This window comes from Castor canadensis, chromosome 19, assembly GCF_047511655.1.
Source record: "Castor canadensis chromosome 19, mCasCan1.hap1v2, whole genome shotgun sequence".
Classification (NCBI taxonomy): domain Eukaryota; kingdom Metazoa; phylum Chordata; class Mammalia; order Rodentia; family Castoridae; genus Castor; species Castor canadensis.
The window spans coordinates 22,407,712-22,435,143 of NC_133404.1; the positions used below are offsets into that span (position 1 = coordinate 22,407,712).

The window sequence follows — 27,432 nt, forward strand, 5'->3', positions numbered from 1 at the left end:
TCTCTTCAACAAAATTAGAGATAAGGGCAGAATAGTTTCTGCCTGGTAGCAGGGAGGCGGGGGAGAGGGAAGGGGTGGGGGGGGGGGGGAGAAATGACCCAAACATTGTATGCGCATATGAATAAAAGAAAAAAAAGAATTAAAAGCAAATATAATAGTTTTTAACTCATTTTTTAAAACTTGGCTAAGAAATAGAATTTAAATTTTTTCCAAATAAAAGGATGGTCTAAGAAAACTGGTGTTAGATTGAGCATATTACTAAATTGTTGATCTAATTATTTTGAATTTCAGCTATTAGTAAACTAATCATGATAAATTAATTAAAAACATCATTATGAAATATACCAGCTAAATGTTGCTTAAAGGTCAAGAAGAGTTATCTGAGTAGAATATAAACTGATCAGGTATGCTATAAAAATGTGCCCTCATTTTAACCATTTACCTGAAATAATGAAGGCATTTCTCTTTATCAAGAAAGCCATATCTCAAATAAATTGGAAGACTCGAATAGTGTAAGACACATACTTTCTGTAGTGACACGCTTTTATTTGATTTAGTTAGTACACAGTGGAGAATCTAGATCCCAGCAGAACTAGTTGGCATGAGAGACAGAATGGAAAAACTTCTCTTTCTCCATGCATATTAGGAAGTTCTGAAACTTAAGTCACCAAATTCCTCTGCCAAAAATAAGACATTAATAACAGAGGACAGTTAAATTTTCTTGTAGTATAATAACTATAACAAACTGATTTTAAAATCCCCAGTAAAGAAGAGCTTAATATCTGAGTTACACATAGTTAGAAGATGAAACCATAATTTAAGAAATGGAAAATAATGTTGTTTTCTTTTTTTGCATATTTGGAGAGAACAAAAAATCAAATACAAAGTTCTTTGAGTCAGTGACAGCTAAAAAGAATTTCAAATGAATTCTTAAATCTAAAATAGCAAGAAAAAAGAGGATGGAAGTAGTTTATTTTGCCACATAAGATACAGGATGCTAAGCTAAATTTCAGATAAACAACATTTTAATATACTAACATTTAGTTATTTAATTACACTAAAACATTATTTTTTATATGAAGTTTAAATTTAACTTGGATTTCCCCCAGCTGAAGATAAAAAAAGAATACATTTACTTTGCCTTGAAATTTTTCATAAGCAACATATTCACATATATCAAAAAATAAAGAAATTAAGAGGTATCTGCTGAAATGTCTCTATCCCACACCTGTTCCCCACTTTCCAGCTGCCCTGTCTTCCACAGATGGTCAATGATTTTAGTTTCTGGTCTATCTCCCATAGTGTCTTCTGCTTTATTTTCCTATTTTATTAAGAATGTACCTAACGTCTTCTTATAGGAACATAAATTGTGATACTGTACTCCTAATTTTTTTTTCAAAATTATTTATTGTGTCACAAAAATAAAAGAATAATCAATAAGGAAAAAATCAAAGGATTGAATTTACTAAAAATGGCAGAGAAGGGAGCTAGGGGTTGCTGTCTCTTTAAAGAAACAAATGATGGGCTAGCAAAAATCGTCAGAATCTGATTTTCATTTCTGGTTCAGCATGTAAGTACCTTAAATGTTGCCACTCCATCCTAGGAGAGATTGGAAGGTATAGGAAGAAAGAATTTAGGATTATTTTCACTACTTTTGAAGCAGTATAGTGTCATTTGAAAGTGGGTTTCAATTAGTTTTTAATGCATATTGCAAACTAGAGTTTGCCTACAGGGAAATTACTAAGATGCATACATATGTTGAGAAATGAGAAAATGGAATCATATAGAAAGTTTTATTAAAACAACAAGAGATAGAAAATTGGAAGACAAAATTGGCCACAATTAGATCTTCAAATGTATCGGTAATCACTTTGAATGTGAATGGTCTGAATGCACCACTTAATAGACAGTGTTGGAGTGGATGACACAATTTTTTAAAAGACTAAATTGTATGTAATGTACAAGAAACCTACTTCAAATATGAATACTCATAGATTAAAGGTGGAGATAGACATGCTAACACTAATCAAAAAAGAAAGTGGGAGTAAATTTCATACAGAGCAGATTTCAAAGAGATGACTTATTAAGGATAAAGAAGGACATTACAGAATGACAAAGGATTCAGCACAAGAAAATAGAAGAATCTTCAATGTTTATACACCTAATATCAGAATCAAAATATGTAAAGCAGAATCTGATAAATATGTAAGAAGAAATAAGATGGATCCACTGTTAAAATTGGAAACTAACATCCCTCTATCACAAATGGACAGGTGTCACAGGATGAAAGTCAGATAGGGATATAGTCAAACTGAACAGCATCATCAACTAACAGGACATAATTGGCAGCTATAAATTTATAGTAGAGTACACATTCTTGTTAAGATCACATGGAACTTTTACCAAGTGTATTAGTCTATTTCCACTGTAATAATACAGTACCTGAGGCTGTATACTTTACAAAGGAAAGGGGTTTTATTTAGTTCATACTTTGGATGGTAATAGTCCATGATTGAATGTTCCCATCAATTTGGCCTCTGATGAAGGCCTTCCTTGTGGTTAATGGAATCATAGTGGGAATGCACATGAGAAGGAGAGATCACATGGTGAGACAGGGAGCCAAAGAGTGGGGAGGGACCAGGCTTGCTCTTTGGTTAGTAACTGGGGCCCTATGAGACCTATATTAATCCTTCCCAAGAGCAGCATCCAGAAAGACCTACCCAGCTCCCACTAGCCTCCACATTTGAAAAGTTCCACTACCTCTTAACATTTCTACATTGAGGATCAAGCTTCCAACAAGAACCCTTGGGGGATATGCTCAACCAGTAACAGCATTCTGGTGCACCATACACACCCTAACGTAAAAAATACAAACCATACAATGTTTATTCTAAGACTACAGTGGGAATCAAACTAGAACTCAATAACTGAAAGATACCTGAAACATTACTACGTAGTGGGAGATTTTAAAATACTTTTTTTTCAGTGCTGAGAATCAAACCCAGGGTCTCACACATTAGGCAAGTACTTCACTACTGAGTTACACCCTTAGTACAAAACACATTTCTAAACATTGGTCAAATAAGAAATATACAAGAAATTGAAAAATTTTACAGTAAATGAAAATACATCTTGTCAAACATTATGGAATACAGCAAAAGCAGTGCTTAGAGAAACCTAGAGCACTATGCATATATTGGGAAAGATCTAAAAATCAATAGTCTAATTACATAATTTAGGTAACTAGACAAAGACCAAACTAAATTCAGAGTAAACTGGGAGGAGAAAATAGTATGAAACACGAGAGCAGAAAATCAACAGAAAAATCAATCAAAAGCTGGTTCTTTGAAAAAAAAATCAAAGCTATAGCTAAGCTAACTTTAAAAAGGTATATTCAAATTACTATTATCAGAAATAAAAGAGAAGATATCAATATAGAGCACATGGAATTAAAAAGATAATCATAGATTATAGTAAATATTTCTATGCCCACAAATTAAATAACTTTGATGAAGTTGATCAATTTCTTGAAAGTCAATCTGCTAAAACTCCCAAGAAATAGAAATCTAAATGAACCTTTGTCTACTAATGTTATTAAAACAGTAACCAATAACATTCCGAAGCAGAAAGCCCCAGGCTCATAATGGGTTCACTGGTAAATTCTACCAAACAGGAAGAAATTACAGCAATTCTGTCCAATCTTTTTCAGAAGATAGATCTGTCCAATCTAAGAGGTCATGATTATCCTAATATCAAAGCCAGTGATCATAAGAATGAAAACTTCAGATCGGTATCTCTTATAAGTATAAATGCAAAAATTGTCAACAAAACATTACCCAAACACATTACGCACAATGACTAAGTAGAATTTAACCATGAGGCTGGTTCAACATTTGAAAATCAATCAATATAAGTCATTATATGATCAGGTTAAAGAAGGAAAATCACTTGATCTTATCTTACAGATGTAGAAATAGCTCTTGGAAAAAATCCCACATGATTTCAAGATGAAACTAGGATTTGAAAAAAACTTCTCTTATATGATACAGAACATCTACAGAAACCCTACAGCTAATATCATACTTAATGGTGACAAACAAGATGCTTTCCTACAAGGCAAGTGTATCTACTCTAGCCACTCCTTTTCCACATTTTACTGGAAGTCCTAAGTTACTTCATTAAGAAAAGGAAAGAAGATGAAAGGTATACTGATTGGGAAGGGAGAAATTAATCTTTGCTCACAGATTGCATGATCATCCATCCATGTAGACTATCTCAAAGGACTGACAAAAACAAACAGCTGAAAGTAATAAAGTAAAAATATATAAAGTTAATGTATGAAAGTAAATCCATTTTATATATATCAAAACTGAGAAAGTAGAATTTGAAAATAAAAACACATTGCCACTCTAATTAGTACCCCAAACAGTGAAACATTTAGGCTTAAATCTAATAAAATATGTACATGATCTGCATGAGGAAAACTTTTTTTAAAAAACTCATAAAAGATTAAAGCACAAATACATCGAACAATATTCCATGTTTGTGAATAGGAAGACTCAGTTGGGAAGATGTCAGTTTTTCCGAATGTGATGTGTCAGTGCAATCCCAATAAAAATCCAAGTTATTTTGCGATATCAACAACCTGATTCTAAAGATTATATGAAGAATTAAAAGACCCAGAATAGTTAACATAGTATTGAAGAAGAACAAAGCTAGAGGACTGACACTCCATGTCTTCAAGACTTGTTATAAAGTTATAGTGGTAAAAACTGTGTGGTAATGGTGGAAAGATATTGATCATTGGAATACAATAGAGAGCCCAGAAATAAACCAATATAAATATAGTCAATTAATATTTGACTTAGGAGCAAAGACAATGCTTTCAACAATTGGTGCTAGAGCAACTAGATATCCATTTACTAAAATACGAATGTAAACACAGATCTTACACCCTTCACAAAATTAATGTAACATGGATCATAGACCTAAATCTAAAAATGTAATGTTATAAAATTCCTGGAAGATAACACAGCAGAAAACCTAGATGACCTTGAGTATGGTGATGACTTTTTAGCTACAACACCAGAGTCACAATACAGGAAATAAGTAATCAACAAGCTGAATTTCATGAAAGCAAAAAACTGCTCTATGAAAAACAATGTAAAAGGAATAAGACAATGCACAGACTGAAAAAATACCTGCAGAAGACTTAGCTAATAAAGGACTGGTAAGATAAAGAGCTCTTAAAACTCAATACACAGAGCACAGAGTTTTTTTAGGATAGTGAAACTATTTTATATGATACTACAATGGTGGACATATGCCATTGTACATCTCACAACTGTAGAACATACAACATCGAGGGTGAGCCCTAACATAAACGGTGAACTTTAGGTGTTAATGTGTCAGTGTAGGTTCAAGTGTAGTAAATATACAGTTGGCCTTTGAAGGACATGGATTTGAACATACATTTTGGGGGGGGATAAAGATTTGTGACAATTTGAAAAAAATTACATTTGAACTATGTGGCCCAGAAATAGAAAAAAAATTGAGTTGTTATGTCATGGGTGCATTATAAATAAATACATATATGTGTGTGTCATTATTATAAAATATGTGCAAATCTACTGTAAAAAGTTAAAAAACTTATCAAAACTTTCAAACACAAACAGATCATTCAGGGTGTCATTCAGAGTTGAGCAAAATATAAATAAATGTAGCAATATAGTATTAAATCATAACTGCACAAAATTAACTGTAGTACTCATTGTATACTACTATAATAATTTCATAGCTACCTCCTGTTGCCATGCAGTGAACCCAAGTGTTGAGAGGATCCACTTAAAACACTGATATTGATCATCTCCAGGTGGGCAGTCTGTCCTTCTAGTAAATTCCATATGGCAATAAAAAGTGATCTCTTACAAAGTATGTTAGCTATTTATGTTATCACAAAGATTTCCAGTCAATACTAGGCCATTTGTTAAGTTTTGAGGAAGTGGATAGTGGATCCCAGATATCTCTAAACAGCCCCGTGCTTTTGAGGGCCTGATTACCATCCCAACCAGAGCAGTGTTTCCATGGTTAACTCCCTCCCAACACCACCAAGCCCCACACCACAGATGACAGCATTGGGTACAGTGGTTTAGGCAGCCAAACATCTGGGGTGCCTACCATTGGTGACAAGGTCATCACAAGAAAGGTTTTGTGCACAGTGAAATAGTTCAATATTAGAAATGGATTTGGAGCTGGGCATGGCTTTTCATACCTGTTACCCTGACTAATCAGGAGAGGGAGGCAGAAGGCTTGAGAGTTCAAGGCCAGCCCAGGCAAAGTTAGCAGGATCTTATCTCAGAAACAATACAAAAAAAAAAAGGGCTGGGGGCATGGCTGCAGTGGTAGAGCACTTGGGTTGGAACCCAGTATACTGGGAGTGGGGGAAGGAGAGAGAAAGAAGAAATTGACATGGTTTAATCAACAGATGTGATACCAAGAAAGATGTATTTGCATACTGGACAGCCATAAAAAGGTACTTATGAATAACCTTACAAAGGTATCTTCACAGTGTAGAAGATTGAGAGACAGTGGAGTTTGATGCTGTTAAAGGAGAAAGGGATGTAGAGACAGCAAATGCTATAGGCCCTGGTTGAGTTCCAGTTCAAGGCAATACAAATGTACCAGATAGTAACTATTATATATGCTATCTGCATCATAGGGGTCTTCCATACAATTGCTAGAATTAGCAGAATAGTGAGAGTAGGGAAAATAATGAATTAAAGAGTGCTCCTGAAGGCTAGGCTCAGTAACACTGCCATTACTCAGCCAAGGTTTCCATTGTACTACACGTGAAGACAGTGGACTTCCTCCACAGGATCCCAACCCTCTTGTGCAGGGAGCAGTGATGGGAAGTGTTGACAACCAACATGCAGGAGACACAGGTAGACTAGTGAGACTAGATATGTGTTGGGGCCTGCTAAACAAAGACAGCTTAGAACAGCAATGATGAAGATACAGAAAATTAACAAGATTTATGGCCAGCAGCCACACCGACATCAGGACTACTGTAACTTTAATTTCCTTTCACAGTTTGCCCAGAAATTCCTAAATTAATTTAGCAACAAGACTACACCAACTGACCCACCGCCAAGAATTTGTCCACTCCCCAGACTAAGCATAATGAGGGTTGATTAAATGTTGGTGTACCATCTCTACCCTCACCTAGTCATCCAAGAAGAAATGAATACAAAATTCCAGCAATAAGAAATAAGATATTATAGCTGAAGACCTTAAGTGCTTGCTAAGCAGATTACTAGGACTAGCTGCATAATTTAGGTAGCAGGATGTTTTTAGTTTTACATAAGTGTCCCTTTTTTGGTAAAGATAAAGTTTTAAAAAGCTTGGTTTTTCTCAAGATTTTTAAATTGCTTCATATCTTGTTGAGATTTTTTAAAACCCATATTTAATTTGTAATAAAAGTTTATAATATTTATTTTTCAAGAAATTCATCAAACTGCAAATACCTATTAATGGTTTTATATTTAACTGCATATATGTATACATGCGTACATACACACAAACATACATACTTTTAACTGTGTATATGACTGGTGCCCTTAACTGTACATTTTTCAAGTGCCAACTATGCTACTATGAAGAGGTAATTAAGGTTAAATAGTTATTAAGGTAGATCCTAATCCAATCTTATTAGTGGTCTTATAAGAATAGGAAATTTTCAGGAGTGGGGGAGGGGAAGATAAAGGAGAATGATGCAATAGGTGAATTCCACTATGATACATTATAAGAACTTTTGTGAATGTCACAATGTATCCCCAGTATAACAATAATATGGCAATAAAAAATAAACAAAAGAAAGTTCAAAAAAATGGAAAAAAAAAGGAAATTTGAACATACAAAGAAATACCAAGGATGACAGAGAAAGGTCATGTGAGGCCACAGCAAGAAGTTAGCTACTTGCAAGCCCAGAAGAGGCACTTCAGGAGAAACAAAACATGAAAGTATCTTGATCTTGGATGTCTAGCACTAAAAACTGTGAGAAAGTAAGTTTCTGTGTTGTAAGTCACCCAATCTATCACATTTTTATGGCAGCCCCAGCAAACAAGTGGCCATGGGGATGGCAACCCCCACTCCTTGTGCTGGTTTCTAGAGCTATGGGATTTGATTTATTCTCAAAGGTCTATGGTTGAGTTCTGTGGATTTTTTTTGTCTAGTGCAAGAGCTTATTTGTTTCACCAGGATCAGAGCAGTCCCAGGGCTGGGACAGCTTCCCAGGTGACTTATGGTGGAAGCATTTAGAGGTAAAAGTATGTACCACAGCTTCCTAGGCCAGGACAATGGCTTTGATGAACAGTAAACTCACTGGAAATGTTAGGAAAGGAGATACATGGAGAAACAGGGGCTTTAAAAACTATTGCATGTATTGGGGATTTGAAGAGACCATGTGCATGCCCACAGAAGGACTCACGCTCAGAAATAAATCTGGGAGGATGCTAAGATTTCACATGTCAGTAATGTTCAGTAACCACAAAAGCAGGAAGTGAAAGTTAAGGGAGAGCTGGTGGTGTTCTAACGAGGAGTTAGATGAGGTTCTAAACACAGAACCAATCAGCAAGACAGGGAGTATCTTTTAAAAATGTTTTTTTCTCCTGTTCTCTTTTAAAATTCAGACATTTAAGAAAACTTTTAAAATACTCGCTGAGCACAGTTAACAGAATACAGAATTCAATGGATACACATGCCCAAGAACACAAACTTTCCAAAAATAGGTTAGGAAAGTCACGAACAAGCACACAGCAGCAACATATAAGCAGAAAGCAGGTACAAAAACTAAAGAGGGTAGAAAAGATGATTTCCAGAATGGCCACATAAATGTCCCATTCTCTCTGTGTGTGTGTGTTTGTGTGTATATATATATATATATATATATATATATATATATATACAGCTGAAGAAAAATAATCAGGAAGCTTGAAGATAGCTCAATTGTGATTATCCATTCTCAATGGCAGAAAAAGAGCAAAGAAAAATAAGCAGAGCCTAAGAGATCTGTACGTACAAGTGGGATTTTCATTTTATTCTATTTCTAGCTTGAGTATTTTATCACAGAAGGGTGTTAGGTTTTGTGAAATTATGTTCTGCATCAATTGTGATTATTATCATGCTGTCCTTTTTTCTTTCATTCTGCTCATGTGGATATTACATGCCATTTGAGTGTTTTGCATTTCTGGGGTAAATCCCCGGAATTTTTCTAGAATTTCCTTTTGGTTCTTTCTGAAAGTTCTCATCTCTCTGAATACATTATTCTTCTGTTTTTGCATATTGTCAATTGGTTCTGTTTGAACCATTAATAAAACTGAATTAAGTTATTCTAAATTCCAGTTTTAATTTCTCTGCCATATCTGAGTCTGGTTTTTTTTTTTTTTTTTCAGAACTGGGGTTTAAACTCAGGGACTTGCACTTGGTGTGCCATAGCTCTTACTGCTTGACCCAGCCCAACAGCCATTAACTATTTCTATAATTTTTTTTTTTGGTTGTGGTACTGGGGTTTGAACTCAGGGCTTCACACTTTGTAGGCATGCACTCTACCACTTGAACTAAACCACCAGCCCTAAATTAAAGTTTGTTTGTTTGTTTTTTTCCCTAGTGGCACTGGAGTTTGAACTCAGGGCCTCAAACTTGCTTTGCTAGGCAGGAACTCAACCACTTGAGCCACTCCACCAGCACCTGAAACCAATTCCATGCAAGTCAGAGGTTGTTTTTTTTGTTTTGTTGCAGGACTGGGGTCTCACACTTGCTAGGCAGGCACTCTTACCAGCCTGAGTGTTGTTCTGATACTTGATTTCACACTTCAGAATTTATTTTTCCTTGCTTTTCAGGATGCCTGTAAGTTTTGTAGAAATCAAATAATGTATTAAGTAATAGAATTTGAAACGTCTTTGTGTGAAGTTTTGTTTTCCAGTATCTTTCATTGTAGTCTATTCACACATTTCTCTTGCTTTGTTATTAATTTCATTTTAATTTATGCTTATGGAGTACACTGTGATAATTTGACGCATGTATGCAATGTTTACTGGTAAACCAGGACACTTACCATTTCTCTTTCCTCATCATTACTTTGTGTCTGCAGCATTCAAGCCCCCCTCTCCTAGTTATTTATAAAATATATAATAGGTTATTACGTATCGTCAGCACCCCACTGTGCTGTGGAACAGTATAACTTACTTCCTAGCCTCTCACAATCATTAGTCTACATTTAATAAGACTTTTCATTAGTATTCACGTATAAGGGAGAACACATGTACTTGTCTTTCTGCATCTGCCTTATTTCATTTGATATCCTCCAGTTCTATAAACATAGAATATCATTCTTTTAATGGCTGAATGATATTCTATTGCTTCTTGAGTCAGCTTTTGTAGCCACTGTAGTGGAATTCGTGCTTTCATATGATTTATCTAATTTCTGGACATTCACTTGATTATAGCATTCTCTTGATTTCTATAAGGCAATATCATACTTTTATTTCTGATTTTATTACTTTGAATCCCATTTTATTGCTCAGTATAACCAATGCCATGTCAATTTCTTTGATATATCAGAAAGACTAACCTTCAGTTTCATTAATTTTGTTCTGTTTTTCTTTTCACTATTTTATTTCCAAGATAATCTTTATTATTTCTTCTTCAGCTTACTCTGAGTTATCTTTTTCTTTTCTTGTATTTTAAGGTGAAAACTTTGGTTGACTTAAGATATTCCCTCTTTTTAAATATAGGCATACACTGATATAAATTTCTCTGTAAGCACTGCTTCAGCTAGTCAACAAATATATACTATGTTACCTCTTCAATTTCATTCATCTAGAAGTATTTCATAATTTATATTGTGACTTGTTCTTTGATGTATTGACTTTTTATAAGTGTGTAATTTCCACATTACTGTGAAATCCCCAAATTTTCTCCTATTACTGATCTCCAGTATAGTATTTTGTGGCCAGGAAAAAGTTGTGCCATTTGATTCTGATTATTTTGAATTATTGACATTGACATGTGTTTTATGGCCTAACATATGGTTATCCTAGAGAATGTTCCATGTGAGCTTGAGAATAATGTGTATTGTACCACCTCAGCTTTGTTGTTCTTATTCAAGATTGGTTTAGATATTTGTGTGTGTGTGTGTGTGTGTGTGTGTTTCCATAAGAATTTTTGTAGTTTTTTTTCTATTTTGATGAAAAAAAAATAACATTGCAATATGGGTAGGAATGGTTTCAAATTTGTAGATTGCTTTGAGTAGTATGAACATTTTAACAATATTATTTCTTCTAATCCATAAACATGGGCTATCTTTCCATTTATTTTTAATGTCTTTAATTGGTGTCTCAGTTTTCAATGTAAATATCCTTTACCTTCTTAGTTAAATTTACATTTTGATGCGATGCAAAGCAAAATTATGATTATTTTCTTGGTTTCTTTTCCATACAATTTGTTTTTGTTGTATAGAAATGCAACTAGTTTTTGTATGTTGATTTTTTGGTATCCCTTAACTTTACCAAGTTGCTGTGACTATTGACTATTAACTTACCATTGCCCTTTTGTTAAATTTTTTTCATGCTCTTATAGTACCTTGTTTCTGTGTTTCTCTCTTGCTGTCTTTGTGATTTGATAATTATCTTAGTGGTATGCTTTGATTCCTTTATCTTTTCTGTGTCTACTATAGATCTTTGCTTTGTGTTTTCCATGTGGCCTGCACAAAATATTTCAGAAGTGTAATAGTCTAACTTAAACTGGCAACAAGTTAACTGATTACATATAAAAACTCTACGCTTTTTCTTTCCTACCCCCACATTTTATGTTTTTGATGTTCCAGCTTATATCTTTTTATATTGTATATCAATTAACAAGTTATTATAGTTATCATTATTAAAAACACTTTTATCTTTTAAGTCTTACACTACAGTAAAGTTGTTAACATACCACTATTATAGTATTACAATGCTATGAACTTAATAACATACTGTTTTTTACTAGTGAATTTTATTCTTTCATATTACTAATTAGCGTCCTATTATTTCAGCTTGAAGATCTCCCCTTAGTATGTCTTGTGAGACTGGTCTTGTGGTGGTGAACTCCTCCTGCTTTTGTCTGGAAAATTTCTTATTTCTCCCTCATTTTTGAAGGACAGCTTTTCAGGTAAAGTATTCTTAGTTGACATTTTTTTCAGCACTTTCTCCTGGTCTATAATTTTTTTTTGCTGAGAAATGTGTTGATAGTCTTATAAGGGTTTCCTTATATGTGACCAGTTACTTTTCACTTGCTGATTGCAAGATTATCTCTTTTTAACATTATAAAGTTTTTAATAACATTTACTGAAATTGCAGGTAAATAATCTCACAGCACAGGATTTCCCTTTCCCTGTGGCATACAGGTAAGACAGTCCCTCTTAATGACTGGTGGTAGCAAGTAAATTTATTTACCGATGATTGCTCTTTTATTTTTGATAGTTTATTATAATTGGTACTAGTATCATTCTTCTGAGATTTAATGTGTTTGGGAATTTGTGAGCACCAGGTAGCTGAATGTCCATAAACTCCCTAGATTTGGGGAGTTTTCAGCCATTATTTCTTTAAGACTTTTGCCCTTTTCTTTCTTTCTTTCAGGAGCTCCCACAAATCTTATATTAGTTCTCTTGATGGTATCCTTTAAATCCAATAGCTTAATTTATTTTAATTTTTCTTTTTCCTCTTCTGATGGATAATTTCTTACCCTCAGGTTTTTTTTGGTTTTTTGGTGTTACTTGGGTTTGAACTCAGGGACTCCCACTTGCTAGGCAGGCACCCTACCAATTGAGCCATTCTGCAAGCTCTCTGATGGATAATTTCAAATGACCTGTTTTTAAGGTCACAGAGTCTTTCTTCTGCTTGATTAAGTCTATTCTTGCCCTCTTTTGCATATTTCATTTTAGTCATAGTATATTATTCAGCTCCTGAATTTGTTTTTAAATACAGTTTTTTAAAGTTTCTCATTTTGTTCACATATTGTTTTCCTGGTTTTATTGTGCTTTCTGTGTGCCTCATTGCTTCCTAAACCTTCTTAAAACAATTAAAACTTTGATTTCTTTGTCAAGCAATTTGTAGATCTCTTTCCTTTTGGGATCAGTTACTAAAAATTATCGTGTTCCTTGTGTGGTACCATGTTTCCTTGATCATTCATGTTCTTTGAATTCTTGAATTGGCTATCATTTGAAGGAGTCACCAGTCTTTATGACTGGCTTTGGGAGAGAAATAACCTTTACCTCGCCTTACGAGGTGAGGGATTCTGAGGCTCCTTCTGATGGTTTCTGTTAATGAATTTGTTCCTTGCCTCTTATTCCCTCAATGGCAGGTAGGGGATTTTTAAGATTTTATGTATTTTCTTGATCCTCTAAAGTCAGACCATGTGTGCAGAGCTTCTTATTTGTTTTTGCTAGGGTAGAGTCCTGAAATTCTCAGGTTTGAGTGCATTCTAGTCATACAGCATCAGGCCAGCTCCCTGCATGTGCTCAGAAGCTGTCTGTAAAGGTTCTCACTTGCTCTCCACAGGGGTGTTTCTAGGGAACCAGCCACAGAGGGGTGAAGCATTGATGGCTAGTTGGGGTGGTTCATACTTAAGGGACCCCTAGTGACTCCTAAGTGAAGTTATGGGTGGAGTCTTTGAAGCAGTTAGTAGGATCCCTTACAGTTCCAATCTCTAGTTGGTGAGTTTCTACCTCTACCTGGCTTTCATTTTTTCCACCTCCCAGCCATATGGATCCTCCCTCATATTTAGGGTGGAGTGAGAATGACATGGTCCTCTTGGGAAGCATCCTAACTGTAGAATCTTGGTACTGATCTTTGTGCTCTTGCTTTCTCCTATAGTAGGAATTATGGGCTGAGGGGGGCTTTTGTTAGTGCTCATCTGTGTTGCTCTACGAGATAGGTGATGCAAGAATGAATAGGGAATGAAAAAATTTACCTTGTATCAAGTTATACCATATCCTTAGCAGAATCTGCCCAGTTTAAATGCAGTTATATAATTCAGAGCCTTAATGCTCGCATAGGGAGCATCAGGAAATATGAGGAATGCTTTTGTCAGACCCTTTGTCCTAAAATGATGTGAGTTTTTTCTTAGTATGATTGTAGTTTAGAAGGGAAATAATATAATGATAATGTTCAGAGTGAGGTTTAGAGTTTTTGAACCTCAAATATATTTTTTATTAAATTTAATTTTTTTGGATTTACTGAAACTCATTTTATGGCCCTCTTATCATGTGAAGAATTCCATGATAAAGGGTCAACTTATTTCTATTTCTGGACAGGCTGTTACTTGTTATAGCTCTTCTACCTGCTAAAAATGGCAAAAAGAACAGCAAACAAATCAATTTATAAATATATAAATATTAGTTATAATGAAACAGAACAATTTAACCCTATTGTCATTATATATCACCTAACTCTCCTATGTTCACCTAGAAATTTTCCATTGTTTGCTAATACTTACAATTCAGTTGATTATTTTCATTTCTAGATGTTTCTGTATTCAATTCTTGATTCAGGTATTTGGATACAATCAACATCACTTTTTTTCAAAATAGACGGCATCAAATCCTTCCTTAATGAGAAACCTTAAAATCAAAGTTTACCTTAAAAAGTTATTCAGACAATATGGTTTGGTGAGGAAAAAAATGAAAGACAGACTCAAAGGAGCATTTTAAAATAAGTGAAGAGACCTTCACATTGAGCCAATTCTGAAAGTCTTCTTTTCCTGTCAATGTACATTAAATTGGATCTCTCTTTGATGTCTTTATCTTTCATAATCTTCAGAAAATTACTCTCAGCACTGATGTTGGTGGCAGCTCCTGAAAAGCTAGCACATCTGTGACTATATATGTTCACACAGAGTTGTTATTTGTACTAAGAACATAATATTCACTTCAGCTTTAGTTTATTAAAACTGGAAATATACCAACTTTATAAGCTTCAGTAGAACCACTTCTCTAAGGTGATGGCTCAGTTTGAAAGACAGAAGTATTAACACATACAAAAATCAGAATAGAATAAATATTCAACTTTCACTATCACTTATATTACTGGAGAATAAAGGAATCAGCACCACAACAACATCCACTATAAGCCCACTTTTAACAACTTTGTCTCTCCTTATTATCCTAAATAATCATTTCTCCAGTAGGAAATATGCCAAATGCCATCTCTACATTGCATTACTAGATGCAACTCAGGAACAACAACTCATATTACCATTCCACCATAAAATTAGCTAAGTCCTCTGAATGAAGGCATCGTGTCAGATTTCCTACCATATGTGTTTTCCCAATTCTCTAAGCTGTGCTTATTCAAACTAAGAGCATCATTAGAATAAACTTGCATTTCATTTTTTACTCCAGCATGCCCACTTTGTCACAGCGAATATATTTTATTTATATTTATTATTATAAGTAAGGATAGAAATTTAAAATAATGTATGCATACAATGACTCTATTAGAACTTCTAAATCTTGGTATTCACAGTTTGCCTTACAATTAGGACTACAGAGTAATGGAAATTAAAGACTATCTTGGTATGACTGCCCATGGTATGTCTGTAATGGCATATTTTTGTAAAAAGTACTGCCAGTTTTAATTATGTTAACTGCAATTTATTTTAATAGTGTTAACCATAAAATAAGTGTCACTTAAGATATTTTTAAATTATTAGCATGTATTAAGTGTGCATAGGGGTTTCACTGTGATATGTCCGCAGGAAGATATCTTAATAAAATATTTTATTTTCCTATCTATATATCTATAAAACATAGACAGCTTTAACTCAAATTCTAGTACACTACTGAAACATGGTGACCTCATTAAGGAAAACTGTATGCATCTAACTTTTAAACATTGCTCTTCCTATCTACAATGACCTCAAAAATAGGAGAATGAATGCATAAAGACTGGTGTATACTGATTTTAAATATATGATATGTTGTAACAGTAAAAAAAAAGTGTTAACAATAATTATTCTGAGAATAAGAAAAGGCTAAAGAAATGTGCTGTCCTTCACATCCGCTGAAGACCCTTGCATATCTATGGTTTTTGACATAGAGAACTCAGGAGATTGTACGATACGTATTACTATCAATATGTCATATGCCAAATCAATATCTCCTCTATGATGAAATAAATTGTGTTAGATAGATCATAGATTTAAAAATAGATTGATTGATAGATACATGCATTAATACAGAAATTTTATTTCCTAAGATGAAAAAATAAATATTTTGCCCGGGGAAATACGGAAGAAATGTCAGAAACACTTCTGTCATAAGTCATTTTATATTTGTATGTCATCATTTCTCAAAATGAAGTAGTAGTAGTAATTGATAGCTAGAACTTTTCAATCTTAAACTAAAAAAGGGAAAATTAAGTGTGCCAAGAACCCAAAAGGTAAGAGTGACTTGAAAACCCAAGAAGTTCACCATTTACCCAATTTCCTCAATATGGTACACATTTTCTCTAGTGTACAATGTATATGCGTCTCTATTGTCTTAAGATCTATGAGTAACATCTTTGCATTTTGTATGACAATAATCACACTGTGGTTTTCATAACAGAAGAAAAAATATATAAGTAAACACAATTTAAACATATACATAGAAAATACATAAATGTGTAAAAATGAAATGCATACTTATATACAAGTAACTACTCCACAGTACGATTTTCTTAAAATGATTGTATTAAGAGAAATATGCTAATCTAATATGAGGACATTAATCATTAAGCACAAGGTAACATACAATCTACAGGACATCTTCCTAAGATACTTATTAACCAATATTTGGGGTAGTTCGATAATATAGTTTTTACTATCTTTTCTTACTTTTGGTGGTAGTTGGGTTTGAACTCAGGACTTCATGCTTGCTAGGCATGTGCTTCACCACTTTGGCTATACCTTCAGCCCTATAGTTTTTACTTTCCAATTAAGTATAAAATACTTACAGAAAAGCACATACACTAAAGTTGTTTAGCTTAATAAATTTCCACAATCCAAACATAGCAAGTAATCAACCAAGAGATCAAAATACATTATAAGATTCCAGAAAACACCTTGCTGTCATATTTCTGGCTATTTCATACATGCCATCGAGCGAAAGAATGGAATTACATATATAGTTTCCCATGTTACAAAAATGAGAAAGAAACTAATTCAAGTCAATCCTCAATGAAGCAGAAATACAATACAGTGTGATCACAAAGATCCATGAACCTTCTGAACCTCTCTATTCTGAGCCTCCAGTAATTAAACAAATGAGGAAATATTTTGTCATAACTGGATTTCACTGTAATAATTTTTGACCCAATATGAAATAGCTGTATCAATACTCATAAATTCTACATTTTTCCATAAAAGCAAAAGAGACATAAAATGAAAGAAAAAATTATAAGGACTCAATAATGAGTCCTTAGTGAGAGTCTCAGCGAGTAAAAGAACACACCATGACAATTAAGCTTCTGAAAAGATAAACACAGAGAGCTCAGAACCTGCCACAGAGCCTGTGACATATGAATTTCAAAGGATATTGGTTTTGTTACTCACCCCTATTCTCTGAAGTGGAAGACCAGATTTCAACTCTTCTATCTCAGCAAGACATGACAGACAAAAAAGCAAAGACATAGTCTTAGAAAACGCTTAACGGTAATAATAATAAAGCACTAAAAAGTTCCAATTATTATTTAATATAGGCAGATAGCAATGCTAAGGAGACTTGCACAGTTTATTAGCCTTTTCTTAATTCAGTCTCTTAAATTTCCTCATTTGTTATTCAAAAACATTCCAATATTCAAGTATCTACAACTGTCTGCTCAAAGGAAGAAAAACAAAGCAAGTCTTGAGTCATTATTAAATGTTCTGAGAGAAAGAAAGAAAAGGCATTCTATTACTAATATTGTGTTGTAACTAAGGAGTCACCAATTAAAGCCAGGCTGAGTCTTACTTGTCTCATTAGAGAGCCACTCATCTGGACCTCAGATTGACATCTGGAATGAGTCTCTCAGCATCCTCAGACAATTGTGCTCATCATCGATCCAGACGAGCACCCTCATGACAAATAAGCATTTCCATAGCCAGGCTTGTTTTGTGCAGGCTCATCTACTGTGTTGTGAATGAAGAATAAATGTACAGTTGATATTTTGCCTAGTATTTAAATAATGGAACTGACACACATATAGTATAAAAATATATGATTTGTATTCTAATAAAGTCAGATAAAATGTGTTAGGGGAAAAATTTTAAAATCTTTAATAATTAAAAAAAATTGGTGGTACTGGGGCTTGAATTCAGGGCCTCATGCTGGCTAGGGAGGTACTCTACCACTTGAGCCACTCCACCAACCTTCAAACTGAAAATTTTAAGAAGTAAATGAGGTATCAAAATAATATATCATATGAGTGTGGTAAAAAACAAGAGTAGAAACATCAAAGTTCTGAGTGTGCCAGATAAAAATAAATTGATGTTTAGCATACTTGAATTTCATTAAAAAATTATTTTCACCCAACATGAAATGGTTCAAAATGTCAATTATTTCCTAAAAATTATTTAGGGTACTTTAAAAGGAGGTTTTTTTCAAAGGAAAAAAAAATAAAGTTTCTTCAAACAGGAAGGGGCACTCATGAGGAGAAATATTTTTATCATAAAATAATGCCTTCTGAGCCTCCAAATAATGAACTTATAGACCTTGAAGTTCTGACACCATACACCACAGAATACACAAAGAATTTCAGAAGTACCAGAGTAGCTACTCACCTCTTCTGAAGTACAATAAGCTGTTCTAGCTTTTAACCTGCAGCAAAATATCAAATAAAATAATCAGATCAGAAAATTATTCAAATTGATTAAAGTAAAGCATAACATTGGTTCCTTTATAGGCATACCAACACTTTCAGCCCTTGCCACAGACATCACAGTTGCTTGATTTTTTGTCACTGTTGTCATTTCATTTATTAACTTGTTTCTCTCTGAATTATTTCCTCAGAAAATGGCCAACAATATTCTCTTTTAAGCTATCCAATAAGTAACACAGCAGTTATCTCTTAAAATAGGAAATTATAAAGTTGTATGCAACCAATAAAGATTTTATGAAAATACCATGTAATGTTAAAAAAATGAATGTTACATGATAAGGGTATTGTGAGACCCTGAGGAGGTCAACAACTGAGCCAGTTCTGAGGGTGTTATTTGGCCTATCAGGTAGCTACTTAGCTGGACCTTAATATCCTGTGTCTATCCTAGATCCAGAAAAGTCCACTACCAATAAGTATAGCAAATGCATTCTTCATACCATACTAATACTTCTAACAATTTATCACCAGCATTCAGCTTATGTCAGACAACAGCTCAGGTGGACATTTGGCTTGATTTTAGTCCACCTACCTATAATGGCAACTCTAGAAGTCTCCCAGGACCTTTCTGTCTGGATTAATAACTGAAGTGATACTTCAGTGGGACAGTTATCAATATGTAATATTGTAGAAACAAGGAATTGTGAATTAACTATGAATTTGAGACATCATTTAAAAGATTATTAACATATATTGGAATCTGTCTGCCAGTAGTATATAACATGATACTTCTATCAGACTAATTTATAGTCCCTGTCCAGGACACATATGTGTTCATATTAAGAACATAGGATTATTACCTTACATCACTCTGTTTTACAGACTAAAAACAACCTTATTTCAACATAGTCCACACCTAGGCTAGCCAATTCTATTTCATAAATTTCTGCCTCCATTAATCTTCAAATGCTTCCAAATACCTGGATATTTTTTAAATGAAACTGAGTCCTCATTACTATTGAGGACGCTGTGTAAAATCTCCTAATAAAATAATGCTTTTGTTATTTTTCTGATCTGGCTAATTTCCTAACACCATCTAGTTCTGTTTAATGTTATTTGCAAGAGTAAAAATATCAACAGACAATAATTGAAACTAAGAAATAGGTAAATGTAATAAAATATACAGGATTACTACATGTGAAATATTAACTCCTACATCAAAGAAGCTAATATCAAAAATTGTATTGGTTAGTTAAAAATTGAAGTTATATTGAAAGTCATTGAGTTTCAATACAAAATATCTGAAGAAATGAAGGTCTCAAAAGAGGCAAGATAATCTTTCTAAAACACACCAAAGAATATATTGATACATATAGAAGGATAGCTATGTAGACAGCATACCATTAAAGCTGTTGCTCTGCTCCTTTTCAATTTGCCTTATCATGAAATTCAGAAAATTATTTCTCACTATCCTACAGATACTTTCTGAAAACAAAAGCACAACACAAACCAGCCTCCACTTTTATCTACCCCAAATGTCTGTCATACAAAAAAAACAAAAATGAGACAAAATGAAACAGGAAAAAGGAACCCACAATCCTTATAAAGTAATAGGCAAATGTCCCATAGTTTAGAAAGAGCAGGAAAAATGTAAGGCCAATATAAACAATGCATAGAAGATGATTTAAAAATGAAAGCATCTAGAGAAAGTCTACCAAGGAGCTGGGAGACAAGCAGCTACTGAAGTGTGCATAGGGCTGGTAGATATTTGAGTTATGGGCAGAAAGAACACATAACTGTTTTTGAACATACCCTGAACTATTAGTAGAGTTAACAAATAAGTGACAACAAATAGAAAGTAGCTAATTCTAGATTAAAATCTATTGTAGATAGGCCCAACAAAGCAAGATTTTTGGCTCTTTCCACCATCTCTCCATGCTATCATTATGGTATGCATGAATGTCCTGGCTGATGCCCTAAGAGCATCAACAATGCTGAAAAGAAAGGCAAACACTGGTTTCTTACTAGGTGTTCTCCAAAGTCATCATCCATTTTTAAACTGTGGTGATAGAGCATGGTTACACTGGCGAATTTGAAATCATTGTTGGTCACAGAGCTGGAAAAATTAGGAACCTCACACGTAGGTTAAAATAAGTGTGGAGTAATCAGACTTGCATTTGATGTGTAGTCCAAAACCCCAGAAAAATGGCAGAATAATCTGGTCTTGTCAGATTTGCTGTCATTTACTGACAGCCTCAGGTAGTATCATAGACCACAAAGAAGCAAGACAAAAACACAGGAGGGAAAAACCCTAGGGTTCTTTTTTCTAGGGATTTAATTCACACATACAAATAAAATGCTTCAATGGGGAGAAGGAAAGGCTTTTGGAAAGCCAAATACAATTTAGAGGTGTATTGATGAACCTGCCAAGATGTCATCTCCCAGTATTACCGAATACTTTCATAGCTACAACATTTTCTTTAAAATAAAAGAACACCTTTAACATTACTTGAAGGCAGTGAACACTAGAACTGCAAAGTAGCTGTGATTAAAGAAAATAAAGCAATAAACTCAAAAGCTATGTCTACAGGTCCAATGCCAGTTGAAGGACACTTTGAGAGACCTACAGGAGATGAGCAGTGACCCTAGAAATACTAACTCCCCCCTCCAAAAAAAACCTAGAAAAAATAGATCTCTGACTATTAGAAGGACATTTCAACTTACATTAAATTTAAAGGGCCTGAGGCCCTTACAGTCTGTCTTGGTTTAAAGAGGCAAGCATGATTTTTTCTTTTTTTTGTTTGTTTATATTTTAGTGATATGTACAGCTGAGAGGCAAGCATGATTTTAAAGGATACAATTTAGAGTCAATCTTCTAAACAGATACTTCTAGGGGAGGAAAAAGGAAAGGAGGGAAGATATCCTTTTTTGCCATCATGTGGTAAAGAGAAAAGAATAGAATAAAAAGGGAGATATTTAGGATCTTGTAAGACAACAAAAGAACCATAAGAGCAAAAGATTAAGCGCCCTCTCCCTCCAACAAACTTACCGTACTAAATCTGTGAGATTCTACTAGACTGTCAGAATAGGGCATAATTAAACAAAGAAAATTATAAATGTCATCCTCCAGTATCATAAAAATAACTAAAAGGACCAATGCTGAGCATTTTCAGGTATATAAATGAACAGCTAAAACTAAAACAAAGATGGAAAGTAGAGGGGAAAACTAATGAATGAGCTCGCTGTTGTATAAGCAATAGAGGGGTGTTGAAGGATAGCTCCTCAAATTGATAAACCGGAAAAAAAAAGATTAGAAAATATGGAGGGCTTGTGATAGTTCAATGGCAAAGCCTTGCCTAATTTATGTAAATCCCTTAGCACTGAAAGTAAAAGAAAAAGCAGAACTAGGGAATTAAGAAAGGTAAATAATTCAATAAAAATGAATCTTTTTCTACGTATTATGTAATAAATAAGCAGGCAGCCTATAAACTGGTAGAGAAGGAAGCATGGCAAATATAAAATATAAATATATAAAATGCACATATGTGAATGGACTCACAACCATTAGAAGAAAAATATTAACATTTTTAACAAGCTTGCAAAAAAAAAGAAGCCTTATGTGACCAAGGAGGAGCTCTACCAGAACCTGACCCAGGAACAAGCCGACTACTGAGTCTCCCACATGAAGCCCTATGTGAATGGCAAGGGCTGTGAACTCCCTACTGCCTTCGACTATGTTGAATTCATCCACTCACTCTTTGTGAATTGATCCTCAGCTCTTAGGCTAGCCTGTCCCACACCACTTGCCCTGCTGTCGCCTTGCTGCATGTCAGCTCCTCTGTGCTCTCCAGGAGAATATTCCAGACAGTGTTACTTTCCAGTGTAACCATAGCCTGCTTAGCTTGGTAAGACTTAGAAAATGGTGCTTCAATAAACCATTTCTGGTCCAGTCGCAATCACCATGTTGTTTTGGGGTCCCAGATCTGTGTCTTCAGCCAGCTACCCTCATTCCAACAGAAAAAAATCTAAGCAGCTGGCTCATTTCCCTTCTTCTCCCTCCCTGCCCCCAATTTTCTGTTTTCATCTAAAAAACAAATAAAGGACTCAACACGCCCCTTAAAAAATTCAATAATATATCCTATAAATAGCAGATACAGCTAAAACAAATTGACTCAAAAAGACTAAAAATAAAGTGATAGACAAAGGTTATCAGGCAAATGGAAATAAAAGAGTGAAGCAGTGATCCTTATACACAATGTAGAATTCAAGTTCCAAAGTGTTAACCAAGACAGAGGACATAGTTTTATGCTAAAACACACATTCACACGAAAATATGATTCTTCTGAATATTTATGAAATGAATGCCATATCAGTCACCTTTATCAATTGAAAAGCACACCTTGAAGGCTGTAAGAGAGAAAAAACAAATAACATACAAAGGTAAATCCATCAAAATCACAGCAGACTTCTCAAGAGAAACATTAAAAGCAAGAAGAGCATGGGGTGAGATCTTCCAAGCACTGAATGAAAATAACTTCAATCCTAGGATACTTTACCCAGCAAAACTGTCATTCAAAATAGATGGAACAATAAAAGTCTTCCATGATAAGCAGAAATTAAAACAATATATGACCACCAAGCCACCACCACAAAAGATTCTCCAAGGAATCCTGCACACAGATAATGAAAGCAAACAAAACCATGAAAGGGCAGGCAATACCAAACTACAGGAGAAGAAAAGGTAAGAAAGTAAGGAGTAACATTATTTCAATTATGCATAATCAAACTCTTAATCAACAAAGACAACTAATGACAGGGATCACCACATGCTTATCCATACTAACACTGAATGTTAATGGACTAAGTTCCCCCATCAAAAGACACCGACTGGCAAACTGGATTAAAAAGGAAGATCCAGCAATCTGCTGCCTATAGGAGACCCACCTCATTGACAGAAATAAGCACTGGCTGAAAGTGAAAGGCTGGAAGAAGATTTACCAAGCCAATGGTCCCTGAAAACAGACAGGAGTAGCCATACTTATCTCGGACAAAGTAGACTTCAAACCTACATTGATCAAATGAGATAAAGGAGGACACTCCATACTAATAAAAGGGGAAATACACCAAAAGCAAATAACAATTATCAACCTATATGCACAAACGTCAATGCACCCAATTTCATGAAACATACTCTGAAGGGTCTAAAAACAACACAGTGATAGTGGGAGACCTTAATACTCCCCTATCACCAATAGATAGGTCATCCAAACAAAAAATCAACAAAGAAATTCTAGAACTAAACCACACCATAGATCAAGTGGACCTAGCTGATGTCTACAGAATATTTCATTCAACTTCTGCACAATACACATTCTTCTCAGTAGCCCATGGAACCTTCTCAAAAATTGATCATATCTTAGGGCACAAAGCAAGCCTCAGCAAATATGAGAAAATAGAAATAATCCCATGCATTCTATCTGACCACAATGCATTAAAACTAGAAATCAACAACAAAAACAGCAGTAAAAAACATGTAAAGAACTGGAAGCTGAACAACACATTGCTCCATGATGAATGGGTCATTGATGAAATAAAAGAGGAAATTAAAAGATTCCTGGAAATTAATGAAAATGAAAACACAGCCTACCAGAACCTATGGGACAGAGCAAAAGCAGTCCTAAGAGGAAAGTTTATAGCCATGAGTGCATATATAATAAGGACAGAAAGATCTCAAATCAATGACCTAATTCGACAACTCAAACTCCTAGAAAAACAAGAACAAGCAAATCCCAAAATAAGCAGAAGGAAAGAAATAATTAAGATAAGGGCTGAAATCAATGAGATAAAAACCAAAAAAAAACCATACAAAGAATCAATGAAACTAAAAGCTGGTTCTTTGAAAAAATAAATAAGATTGACAGACCCCCAGCAAACCTGACTAAAATGAGGAGAGAAAAAACCCAAATCAGTAAAACCAGAAATGCAAAAGGGAAGATAACAACAAACACCAGGGAAATCCAGGAAATCATCAGAGACTACTTTGAGAGCCTATACTCTAATAAATTTGAAAATCTTGAGGAAATGGACAGATTTCTAGAAACTTACAACCACCCAAAACTGAACCAAAAAGATATCAATCACCTGAATAGATCTATAGCACAAAAAGATATTGAGGCAGAAATCAAGAGTCTCCCAAAAAAGAAAAGTCTAGGACCTAATGGATTCACTGCTGAATTCTATCAGACGTTTAAAGGAGAACTAATACCAACTCTCCTTAAAATGTTCCACGAAATAGAGAGGGAAGGAACACTGCCTAACTTGTTCTATGAAGCCAATATAACCAGTCAAAGACACCTCCAAAAAAGGAGAATTATAGGCCAATTTCCTTAATGAATATCGATGCAAAAATCCTTAATAAAATAATGGCAAACTGAATCCAACAACACATCAGAAAGATCATACACTATGACCAAGTCAGCTTCATCCCAGGGATGCAGAGATGGTTCAACATATGCAAATCTATCAATGTAATACAGTACATCAATAGAAGCAAAGACAAAAAGCACTTGATCATCTCAATAGACGCAGAAAAAGCCTTCAACAAGATCCAACACCACTTCCTGATAAAAGCTCTAAGAAAACTAGGAATAGAAGGAATGTACTTCAACATTGTAAAGGCTATTTATGACAAACCTACAGCCAACATCATACTTAATGGTAAAAACTGAAACCATTCCCCCTAAAATCAGGAATGAGACAAGGGTGCCCACTATCCCCACTCCTATTCAACATAGTACTGGAATTCCTAGCCAGAGCAATTAGGCAAGAAGAAGAAATAAAAGGAATACAAATAGGTAAAGGAACTGTCAAAATATCCTTATTTGCAGATGATATGATCCTATACCTTAAAGACCCAAAATACTCCACCCAAAAACTCTTAGACACCATAAACAGCTACAATAAGGTGGCAGGATACAAAATCAACCTACAAAAATCATTAGCTTTTCTATACACCAACAATGAAAAAACTGAGAAGGAATTATAAGAAAACAATTTCATTCACAATAGCCTCAAAAAAAATCAAATACCTAGGAGTAAACTTAACAAAAGATGTGAATGAACTCTACAAGGAGAACTACAAACTCCTGAAGAAAGAGATCGAGGAGGATTACAGAAGATGGAAAGATCTCCCGTACTCATGGATCGGTACAGTCAACATAGTAAAAATGGCTATACTACCAAAAGCAATCTACGTGTTTAATGCAATTCCCATCAAAATCCCAATGACTTCCACCACAGAGATTGAAAAATCTACTCTAAAGTTCATTTGGAAACACAAGAGACCGTGAATAGCCAAGGCAATACTCAGCAAAAAAAGCAATGCTGTAGGTATCACAATACCCGACTTCAAACTATATTACAAAGCAATACCAATAAAAACAGCATGGTACTGGCATAAAAACAGACCTGAAGGCCAGTGGAACAGAATAGAAGATCCAGATATTAATCCACACAACTATACCCACCTCATTTTTGACCAAGGTGCCAAAAACATACGATGGAGAAAAGACAGCCTCTTCAACAAATGTTGCTAGGAAAAGTGGTTACCCGTCTGCAAGAAACTGAAACTAGATCCATGTGTATCACCCTGTACTAGTATCAACTCAAAATGGATCAAGGACCTAAATATCAGACCTGAAACTCTGAAGTTACTAAAGGAAGGAGCAGGAAACACTCTGAAACTAATAGGTATAGGCAAAGACTTTCTCAATAGAACCCTAGCAGCCCAGCAACTAAGAGAAAGGATGGACAAATGGGACTTCATAAAATTAAACAGCTTCTGCACAACAAAAGAAATGTTCTCTAAACTGAAGAGACCACCCACAAATTGGAAGAAAATATTTGCCACCTGTACATCAGACAAGGGACTGATAACCAGAATATACAGGGAACTTAAGAAACTAAACTCTCCTAAGATTAATGAACCAATTAAAAAACGGGCAACTGAACTTAATAGAACTTTCTCAAAAGAAGAAATTCAAATGGCAAAAAAACACATGAAAAAATGCTCACCATCTCTAGCCATAAAGGAAATGCAAATCAAAACCACACTAAGATTCCACCTCACTCCTGTTAGAATATCCATCATCAAAAACGCCACCACCAACATGTGTTGGTGAGGATGTGGGGAAAACGGAACCCTAATCCACTGCTGGTGGGAATGCAAGCTGGTATAACCACTCTGGAAAAAAATTTGGAGACTCCTTAAAAGCCTAAACATAGACCCGCCATATGATCCAGCAATCCCACTCCTGGGGATATACCCAAAGAAATACAACACAGATTACTCCAGAGGCACTTGCACACCTATGTTTATTGCAGCACTGTTCACAGTAGCCAAGTTATGGAAACAACCAAGATGCTCCACTATTGATGAATGGATCAAGAAAATGTGGTACTTGTACACAATGGAATTTTACTCAGCCATGAAGAAGAATGAAATCTTATCATTTGCAGGTAAATGGATGGAACTAGAGAACATCATTCTGCGTGAGGTCAGCCAAGC

At 34.6% G+C, this 27,432-nt stretch overlaps 1 non-coding gene and 1 pseudogene across 1 annotated transcript; one reads left to right on the forward strand and one right to left on the reverse strand.

Moving 5' to 3' along the window:
• Nucleotides 1-3,737: 3,737 nt before the first annotated feature.
• Nucleotides 3,738-8,919, forward strand: LOC141419285 (Y-box-binding protein 1-like; annotated as a pseudogene).
• A 9,129-nt stretch (nucleotides 8,920-18,048) lies between these two features.
• Nucleotides 18,049-18,115, reverse strand: LOC141419353 (small nucleolar RNA SNORD109A). The gene has a single exon (XR_012444132.1). It is a non-coding gene; the product is annotated as a small nucleolar RNA SNORD109A (small nucleolar RNA).
• Between the last annotated feature and the right edge of the window lie 9,317 nt (nucleotides 18,116-27,432).